This window comes from Spinacia oleracea, chromosome 3 (genome assembly GCF_020520425.1).
Source record: "Spinacia oleracea cultivar Varoflay chromosome 3, BTI_SOV_V1, whole genome shotgun sequence".
Classification (NCBI taxonomy): Eukaryota; Viridiplantae; Streptophyta; class Magnoliopsida; order Caryophyllales; family Amaranthaceae; genus Spinacia; species Spinacia oleracea.
The window spans coordinates 141,406,844-141,417,284 of record NC_079489.1 but is presented as its reverse complement, the minus strand read 5'-3'; the positions used below and the strand labels follow the sequence as shown (position 1 = coordinate 141,417,284).

The following is a 10,441-nucleotide window of genomic DNA, read 5'->3' as shown; positions in this document are numbered from 1 at the left end:
AATTTAACTAATTTATTTATTAGAGCTATATTGTTTTTGAGCTACGTATCCCAAAATAGCTATAAGGTTTTAGCAGCTGCTTATGTCATTGTTTTACCAATGGTGGGCTACCTGCTCACATGTTCATTTTTTTTATGAGCAGGTCCATTTTGTAACCATTGGAGTAGTACAATTTATTTTATCTTTTAGGAGGAAATTTTTTGGAAACAAATCAATTCTGATTCGGTAAACATTAGAGAAGATACTAGTTTTGAATAGGGCTAAGCAAAACTATCTGAAAATTCGATTATCCGAAAATCCGACTCGCATTCGATTCGATTTTTTGGATATCCGATCCGAAAATTGATTTTGGATCAGATATCCGATCCGAAAAGTGTTAGGTTATGATACATATGATATTACATAAATCATGCGGAAACAACCATTAACCCAGGATTACATATTATTTACACATAATCATATAGCATAATTTAGATGCATACTCTTTGTTGCGTGCCCTCCCTAGCTGCGCCCGAACCGAACAAGAACAAGTCTTTAGGACTCCAAGTGTCGTCCCTCCGTAGATAGTCCACAGCACGTCCGGATCCGCCTTAAGATTGACCAACTAGAATCGCCCTTAAGGTACTAGAATTTTCGGCACTTTTGAGCAAGATGTGTGGCTGAATTTTTCTCTCAAAAACTCACTTTGAATACTTTGAAACTCGTTATAAATTGTGAACCCAGGCCACATATTTATAGGGGTATGGAAAGGGAATTGGAATCCTATTCAGATACAAATTGATTAAACCTAGAATCCTACAAGAACTCTAATTTAATTAATTTATCAAATAGAATTAGGAATTTAATCATTAACCGAACTCTGCACGTTTTAGGAAACGTGCACGAACACAAACACTTACACACGCACACACGGCAGCCACGATGGGCCGCCCATGCGTGCGCACGAGCAGCAGCCCACGCAGCGAGGCCTGCGCGAGCTGCAAGCCCACGCAGCTCCCGCGCGCGCTGCGCGCGCTGTGCGCGCTGCGCGCGCTGTGCGCGCTGCCACGGCCTGCTGGGCCTGGCCTTGCGCTGGGCCTGGCGTGGCTGTTTGTGCGGCGCGCTTGGCTTGCTGGGCGATGGCCTGGCTTCGTGCTGGGCCTCGTCCGGCAGGCCTCGTCTGATGCTTATTCGTACGATACGCTTCCGATTAAATTTCCGATTCCGGAATTCATTTCCGATACGAACAATATTTAACATTTCCGATTCCGGAATTAATTTCCGTTTCGAACAAATATTTAATATTTCCGTTTCCGGATTTATTTTCCGATTCCGGTAATATTTCCGATTCTGACAATATTTCCGTTTCCGGCAATATTTCCGATTCTGGCAATATTTCCGATTCTGGTAATATTTCCATTTCCGACGTACAGAAGAAATAACCTCAAGAATTTTTAAGAATGGATATGAGAATAATGAGATACTTACAAATGGTTAAAGTTGCTCTTCATTTTGTCACTACAAAAGGCTCCTTTGCAACATGTTTTAGTTAAACCTAAAAACAAGAAAGTAAGCTTGCTACGTAAATATCACACTCAGATAAATGATCTCTGAAATTCAGCAATGAACAATCTAGTCTAAAGGTACCTTTATCTTTTTTTTAAAGTAAGCAGTTGTCTTAAACAATATCACTTGAACTTGCATCATCTCTGAAATGCGACAGATTGAGCATATGCTTTTTGCTCCTTTCATAGTTAATAAGCTCCTCATCGAATGTCGGGTCCACTTCCCTCAATGCAAGATGATTACCATCAAAATTCTTATAGCAACCTATATACAAAAAACAAAATAAAAAAGATTAAGGAGTTTCATAGCTTCAATGCAGTTCAATCCAAATGACAACATGCAGATAACCCTAAAGCTAACTTTAATGTTGACAAAATCAATGATAACAAACTCTTCTTTGAGAAGTTGCAAGTTGAAAGCACGACATATTCTAGAATCAAAGGAAAATACGAACTCCTGATAAACTATCTTACCTTGCTCTTATTGCAGTATTTTTGTTTAGCCCTCATACGGGTAATCTTTCTCAGTGATGCCCATGGTTATCTATAACAAACTGGTTTGCGTAGTCCATGAGCCCACCATCACAATCTTCATTTTAGCTTCTATCGCAATCTATTAACTCCTTCTCATAAAGGTTGTCCAGAGAGCTTGTAACCGTCTTGTTTATACCTCCTTGTTGCTGCGAAAGAGCAACAAGCACCTGAAAAACAAAGAAAGGCTCATTTATGAAGGGAAAATAAGAGTTAATTCTGCACAAACATAACATAGCTCCTCAATAATAGCATCCACATCCTTAACAAAGAGCTAATACCCCGTTTGCTTTCTACTTTTCTAGCTACTTAAGTATTTTTACCTAATCCTACATTTCTAGTAAAAGGCACTTCTCCACTATTTTAACAAATCGATTCCAGATAAAGACAAATTAGCATGTCCATGTCATCCAATAAACTAAGGGATAAAAAATGCACATTCAACAGTAGCACACTCAATGCAGATTCCATGCAATCAATAATCAGAACATAAGTACCATAACATATAGACCTATTGTTTAATAAAACAACATATAGAGGCAAAAAATAAAACAAAATGCAAGAACTGAAGCCAAAATTCTAGAAAATATTTAACTTTCAAACCTTTTGATCCTCTTCAAAGGATTCTTATCAACCTCCTCCTTATCGGAAGGGTCATGCCTCTTCTACAACACCTCATGCCCCCACCTTAACCGACCATTGGTGACATCCCCGCACCACGGAATCCCTTTGATCAGGTGCCCTTACCCGGAATCAATAAACTTAGACACAGACCCACCAGAAACTAAATAAATAAATAAAGGCAAATCAACCAAACACTCCATGTCTTGGGCCTATCAGATGTATAGACGCTGAAGCAAATTCGAGGTGAGCTGCTAGTCAAATGACAAAGAAGAGTCACCACACGAGAAATTTAATTAAGTCCTTTGTTGAAAAGCATACTGATCCTGAACATGAGAAGCTGAAAGAAAAAAAAAAAAAAAAAAAAAAAAAGGTATGTTCCTTTAGCATGCAAATCTTTCCTACAAACTGCTGGAAGATCAACTCCCCATGTTTTCGATGGCCTATGCATAATCTGTAAATTATAGTCTGCGCATTTGGGGTGTATGTGCGGGGCTATTCCATAATGAGGGCTCTGCTTATAAATATGCTCTGCAAAGAAGAGAGGTGTAATGGTAAAATTCGGATTTTCTTGATTTGTATGTCATAGAAAAAGACATCCTACGCCCAAATGAAACAAAAAAAAAAGACCTCTCAGTAATTCCACTATATATCTTATTGTGATCAAAGCATCCAATATTTGGAAAGTTCTCACTGTCTCATTGGCAACCAGAAAAACCGTGTCTTCTTGTCCAGGCTTAAATAAGGCCAAGCTAGGACCGTAAGACAGATCATTAGTTGTTTCCTCTGTCAAAATAAGAAAATTATCTCAAGGTACAATCTTAATCCCTGAATTAATGAGCTTACTGTGTATTTTTAGACATGGAGGAGAAGAAGAAAAGATTACTGAAACTTGCGGTGAGCAACGAAGAAAGTGATGAAACAAAAAGGGGGCCTCTTGCTGAACATGTTGAGGATTTCCATAAACAATATGAATCACTCTTTTCTCAATATGATAATGTAACTGGAAAACTGAAGGACAAAATTAACAAGCCACAACAAAAGAAAGAGAAGTTATGTTCCTCCTCAAAATAAGGGTCTGGCTCCGATTCCGATCATTCATCCAAGGGAAAAGACACCAAAAATGGATGAAAGAGGAAAATGAAACACTGATGGACTTCAACAAGAGCTTAATACAGTAACACTTAAAGTTGCAGATCTCGAAAATGAGCCGGCAACAATATGCAATGAGAAAATCTCGATTGAATCAAAGAACAAGACGCTACTGACAAAACAACAAGATTCAGACAGAAAGGCGGAAGATTTGAATGTAGAGGTTCAAAGATTGGATTCCGAGAAATCAGAAATCCTGGAAGAAAAAGAAGAGTTGAAGTCAAAATTAGAGAACTTTGTGAAGACTGAAGCCGAACTGAATCAACAAATTGAAGAATTGATCAGAGATAGAGATAATTAAGCCGAGGAGAAAGAAGATTTTATCAAAAGACTTGAAGAAGGGAACCACATTGTAGATAATTTGAAAGGCGAAGTCAATCAGCTGCAGAGTGAGAGAAAAATCCTTGAGTTTGAATTAGAGACAGCTGCGCAAGAAATCTATCGGATAAAACTGGAGTTAGGCTCGTCGAAGTAGGAAATAGAACACTTAAAGGAGACTGTGAAAGTTGTTGAAGAGGAAAAAGTGGAAAAATTATTAATTATTAATTGTTAATTATTAATTATTAATTATTAATTACTAATTATTAATTATTAATTGTTAATTATTAATTATTAATTGTTAATTGTTAATTATTAATTGTTAATTATTAATTATTAATTGTTAATTGTTAATTATTAATTGTTAATTATTAATTATTAATTGTTAATCATTAATTGTTAATTATTAATTGTTAATTATTCATTATTAATTGTTAATCATTAATTATTAACTATTAGTTAATTAGTAAAAAATAAGGACAAAAAAGTAATTTAGATAGTGAAAAGCCAAAAGCCAACTCCAAAAAGCTAGTGTTACTAGCTTTTCATTTTTGGCGGAAAAGCTGGCTTTTCAGCAAGCTAAAAAGCCAGTTACCAAACATATTTTTTGGCTGTTTGACCAGATTAAACAGCCAACAGCCAAAAGCCAACCAAAAAGCCATCAAAAAGTCATTTGCCAAACAAGGCCATAATTGATTAAAACTACAAGTTATCACATTGGTGGGCTATAATACTTTGTAGCTCTCTATAATAATTTAATTTAACTAATTTATTTATTAGAGCTATATTGTTTTTGAGCTACGTATCCCAAAATAGCTATAAGGTTTTAGCAGCTGCTTATGTCATTGTTTTACCAATGGTGGGCTACCTGCTCACATGTTCATTTTTTTTATGAGCAGGTCCATTTTGTAACCATTGGAGTAGTACAATTTATTTTATCTTTTAGGAGGAAATTTTTTGGAAACAAATCAATTCTGATTCGGTAAACATTAGAGAAGATACTAGTTTTGAATAGGGCTAAGCAAAACTATCTGAAAATTCGATTATCCGAAAATCCGACTCGCATTCGATTCGATTTTTTGGATATCCGATCCGAAAATTGATTTTGGATCAGATATCCGATCCGAAAAGTGTTAGGTTATGATACATATGATATTACATAAATCATGCGGAAACAACCATTAACCCAGGATTACATATTATTTACACATAATCATATAGCATAATTTAGATGCATACTCTTTGTTGCGTGCCCTCCCTAGCTGCGCCCGAACCGAACAAGAACAAGTCTTTAGGACTCCAAGTGTCGTCCCTCCGTAGATAGTCCACAGCACGTCCGGATCCGCCTTAAGATTGACCAACTAGAATCGCCCTTAAGGTACTAGAATTTTCGGCACTTTTGAGCAAGATGTGTGGCTGAATTTTTCTCTCAAAAACTCACTTTGAATACTTTGAAACTCGTTATAAATTGTGAACCCAGGCCACATATTTATAGGGGTATGGAAAGGGAATTGGAATCCTATTCAGATACAAATTGATTAAACCTAGAATCCTACAAGAACTCTAATTTAATTAATTTATCAAATAGAATTAGGAATTTAATCATTAACCGAACTCTGCACGTTTTAGGAAACGTGCACGAACACAAACACTTACACACGCACACACGGCAGCCACGATGGGCCGCCCATGCGTGCGCACGAGCAGCAGCCCACGCAGCGAGGCCTGCGCGAGCTGCAAGCCCACGCAGCTCCCGCGCGCGCTGCGCGCGCTGTGCGCGCTGCGCGCGCTGTGCGCGCTGCCACGGCCTGCTGGGCCTGGCCTTGCGCTGGGCCTGGCGTGGCTGTTTGTGCGGCGCGCTTGGCTTGCTGGGCGATGGCCTGGCTTCGTGCTGGGCCTCGTCCGGCAGGCCTCGTCTGATGCTTATTCGTACGATACGCTTCCGATTAAATTTCCGATTCCGGAATTCATTTCCGATACGAACAATATTTAACATTTCCGATTCCGGAATTAATTTCCGTTTCGAACAAATATTTAATATTTCCGTTTCCGGATTTATTTTCCGATTCCGGTAATATTTCCGATTCTGACAATATTTCCGTTTCCGGCAATATTTCCGATTCTGGCAATATTTCCGATTCTGGTAATATTTCCATTTCCGACGTACAGAAGAAATAACCTCAAGAATTTTTAAGAATGGATATGAGAATAATGAGATACTTACAAATGGTTAAAGTTGCTCTTCATTTTGTCACTACAAAAGGCTCCTTTGCAACATGTTTTAGTTAAACCTAAAAACAAGAAAGTAAGCTTGCTACGTAAATATCACACTCAGATAAATGATCTCTGAAATTCAGCAATGAACAATCTAGTCTAAAGGTACCTTTATCTTTTTTTTAAAGTAAGCAGTTGTCTTAAACAATATCACTTGAACTTGCATCATCTCTGAAATGCGACAGATTGAGCATATGCTTTTTGCTCCTTTCATAGTTAATAAGCTCCTCATCGAATGTCGGGTCCACTTCCCTCAATGCAAGATGATTACCATCAAAATTCTTATAGCAACCTATATACAAAAAACAAAATAAAAAAAGATTAAGGAGTTTCATAGCTTCAATGCAGTTCAATCCAAATGACAACATGCAGATAACCCTAAAGCTAACTTTAATGTTGACAAAATCAATGATAACAAACTCTTCTTTGAGAAGTTGCAAGTTGAAAGCACGACATATTCTAGAATCAAAGGAAAATACGAACTCCTGATAAACTATCTTACCTTGCTCTTATTGCAGTATTTTTGTTTAGCCCTCATACGGGTAATCTTTCTCAGTGATGCCCATGGTTATCTATAACAAACTGGTTTGCGTAGTCCATGAGCCCACCATCACAATCTTCATTTTAGCTTCTATCGCAATCTATTAACTCCTTCTCATAAAGGTTGTCCAGAGAGCTTGTAACCGTCTTGTTTATACCTCCTTGTTGCTGCGAAAGAGCAACAAGCACCTGAAAAACAAAGAAAGGCTCATTTATGAAGGGAAAATAAGAGTTAATTCTGCACAAACATAACATAGCTCCTCAATAATAGCATCCACATCCTTAACAAAGAGCTAATACCCCGTTTGCTTTCTACTTTTCTAGCTACTTAAGTATTTTTACCTAATCCTACATTTCTAGTAAAAGGCACTTCTCCACTATTTTAACAAATCGATTCCAGATAAAGACAAATTAGCATGTCCATGTCATCCAATAAACTAAGGGATAAAAAATGCACATTCAACAGTAGCACACTCAATGCAGATTCCATGCAATCAATAATCAGAACATAAGTACCATAACATATAGACCTATTGTTTAATAAAACAACATATAGAGGCAAAAAATAAAACAAAATGCAAGAACTGAAGCCAAAATTCTAGAAAATATTTAACTTTCAAACCTTTTGATCCTCTTCAAAGGATTCTTATCAACCTCCTCCTTATCGGAAGGGTCATGCCTCTTCTACAACACCTCATGCCCCCACCTTAACCGACCATTGGTGACATCCCCGCACCACGGAATCCCTTTGATCAGGTGCCCTTACCCGGCATCAATAAACTTAGACACAGACCCACCAGAAACTAAATAAATAAATAAAGGCAAATCAACCAAACACTCCATGTCTTGGGCCTATCAGATGTATAGACGCTGAAGCAAATTCGAGGTGAGCTGCTAGTCAAATGACAAAGAAGAGTCACCACACGAGAAATTTAATTAAGTCCTTTGTTGAAAAGCATACTGATCCTGAACATGAGAAGCTGAAAGAAAAAAAAAAAAAAAAAAAAAAAAAAAAGGTATGTTCCTTTAGCATGCAAATCTTTCCTACAAACTGCTGGAAGATCAACTCCCCATGTTTTCGATGGCCTATGCATAATCTGTAAATTATAGTCTGCGCATTTGGGGTGTATGTGCGGGGCTATTCCATAATGAGGGCTCTGCTTATAAATATGCTCTGCAAAGAAGAGAGGTGTAATGGTAAAATTCGGATTTTCTTGATTTGTATGTCATAGAAAAAGACATCCTACGCCCAAATGAAACAAAAAAAAAAGACTTCTCAGTAATTCCACTATATATCTTATTGTGATCAAAGCATCCAATATTTGGAAAGTTCTCACTGTCTCATTGGCAACCAGAAAAACCGTGTCTTCTTGTCCAGGCTTAAATAAGGCCAAGCTAGGACCGTAAGACAGATCATTAGTTGTTTCCTCTGTCAAAATAAGAAAATTATCTCAAGGTACAATCTTAATCCCTGAATTAATGAGCTTACTGTGTATTTTTAGACATGGAGGAGAAGAAGAAAAGATTACTGAAACTTGCGGTGAGCAACGAAGAAAGTGATGAAACAAAAAGGGGGCCTCTTGCTGAACATGTTGAGGATTTCCATAAACAATATGAATCACTCTTTTCTCAATATGATAATGTAACTGGAAAACTGAAGGACAAAATTAACAAGCCACAACAAAAGAAAGAGAAGTTATGTTCCTCCTCAAAATAAGGGTCTGGCTCCGATTCCGATCATTCATCCAAGGGAAAAGACACCAAAAATGGATGAAAGAGGAAAATGAAACACTGATGGACTTCAACAAGAGCTTAATACAGTAACACTTAAAGTTGCAGATCTCGAAAATGAGCCGGCAACAATATGCAATGAGAAAATCTCGATTGAATCAAAGAACAAGACGCTACTGACAAAACAACAAGATTCAGACAGAAAGGCGGAAGATTTGAATGTAGAGGTTCAAAGATTGGATTCCGAGAAATCAGAAATCCTGGAAGAAAAAGAAGAGTTGAAGTCAAAATTAGAGAACTTTGTGAAGACTGAAGCCGAACTGAATCAACAAATTGAAGAATTGATCAGAGATAGAGATAATTAAGCCGAGGAGAAAGAAGATTTTATCAAAAGACTTGAAGAAGGGAACCACATTGTAGATAATTTGAAAGGCGAAGTCAATCAGCTGCAGAGTGAGAGAAAAATCCTTGAGTTTGAATTAGAGACAGCTGCGCAAGAAATCTATCGGATAAAACTGGAGTTAGGCTCGTCGAAGTAGGAAATAGAACACTTAAAGGAGACTGTGAAAGTTGTTGAAGAGGAAAAAGTGTCTCTTTCTTTGATAATGTCACAAGTGACTGATGAGCTCAAGCAGGCCCAAGATTCCATGGAAGAGCTGAAAGCAGAGTCTATCGACTCAAATGATAAATTGGCTGAGCGGGAAAGAGAGTCTTATCCCTAAGGGAGATGCAGGATGCCCATACAACTGGAACATCCGAACAAATGAAGGCTTTGGAAGAGTAGACAAACAATTTGAAAGTCGAACTGGACTCATCAAAACAGGAAATAGAAAACTTGAAGGAATCCAATGAAACCTGCTGAAGAAGAAAACAGTTCTCTCTCTTAGAAAATCTCACAACTGACTGATGAACTCCAACAAGCACACAATACCCTGGATCAGCTGAAAGCAGAGTCTAACAACTAAAAAGAAAAATTGGTTGAACGAGAAAGGGAATTCTCATCCCAAAGGGAGATGCACGATGTACATTCAACTGGAGCTTCAGAATAAATAAAGGCACTGGAGGAAGAGACAAGCAGTTTGAAACTCGAATTAGAGACAATGAGTAGTGAGAAAAGGAGAAAGAGGAGCAGTTTGGCAATAAATCATAGGAGCAGACATGTGGGTGAGGAGGTAGAAGAGTTTATTGCTCTAAATAGTCTCGTGGAATCATACCATCTTATTCGATTAAATGTCTCTCGAATGCACTTTCCATAGTTATGCAGAGAATCAAGGCAACATTGTTTTGCTTTTCCTTGTGAAAGAATGCATTCGGTTTTCCTTGTAAAAGAATGCATGAACTAAAAATTAGGCATAATCAGGTTCCATAATCTAATTCATATTGTATTGAACAAACACGAATAATTCAAAGCGAGCAAGATGTAGACAATATGAGCAAACACGAATATCCAAGTCTTACCAAACTGTCAAAACAACCAGAGAAATCAGGTTCCATCAGTTGATCGCGCAAACGAATAAATCAACAGCAGCAACATCCACAATATGCAACGAATAAATCAGCAGCAGCAGCCACTTCTTGGTTTTTTCAAAGCTTCTCCTTGGCATTTTCAAGCAAAGGCTGCAAATAAAATATTAAAAATTACACATCGTCCTTTTAAGTATCGAGAAGATTAAAACTCTTCGAAGAGGTTGTCTAATGAGAAAAGCTCATTCAAACTGACAAGTAACTGA

At 37.6% G+C, this 10,441-nt stretch overlaps 2 long non-coding RNA genes and 1 pseudogene across 2 annotated transcripts; 1 reads left to right on the top strand and 2 right to left on the bottom strand.

The window, feature by feature from the left end:
* Positions 1–1,448: 1,448 nt before the first annotated feature.
* LOC110792774 (uncharacterized) lies at positions 1,449–2,509 on the bottom strand. Its single transcript, XR_008929994.1, has 3 exons — positions 2,019–2,509; positions 1,627–1,809; positions 1,449–1,534 (listed from the first exon to the last, which is right to left on the bottom strand). It is a non-coding gene; the product is annotated as an uncharacterized lncRNA (long non-coding RNA).
* Positions 2,510–2,837: 328 nt separating this feature from the next.
* On the top strand, positions 2,838–10,086 carry LOC130470128 (COP1-interactive protein 1-like; annotated as a pseudogene).
* Positions 6,372–7,476, bottom strand: LOC130470551 (uncharacterized). The gene is made up of 3 exons (XR_008931162.1): positions 6,943–7,476; positions 6,550–6,732; positions 6,372–6,457 (listed from the first exon to the last, which is right to left on the bottom strand). It is a non-coding gene; the product is annotated as an uncharacterized lncRNA (long non-coding RNA).
* Positions 10,087–10,441: the final 355 nt, after the last annotated feature.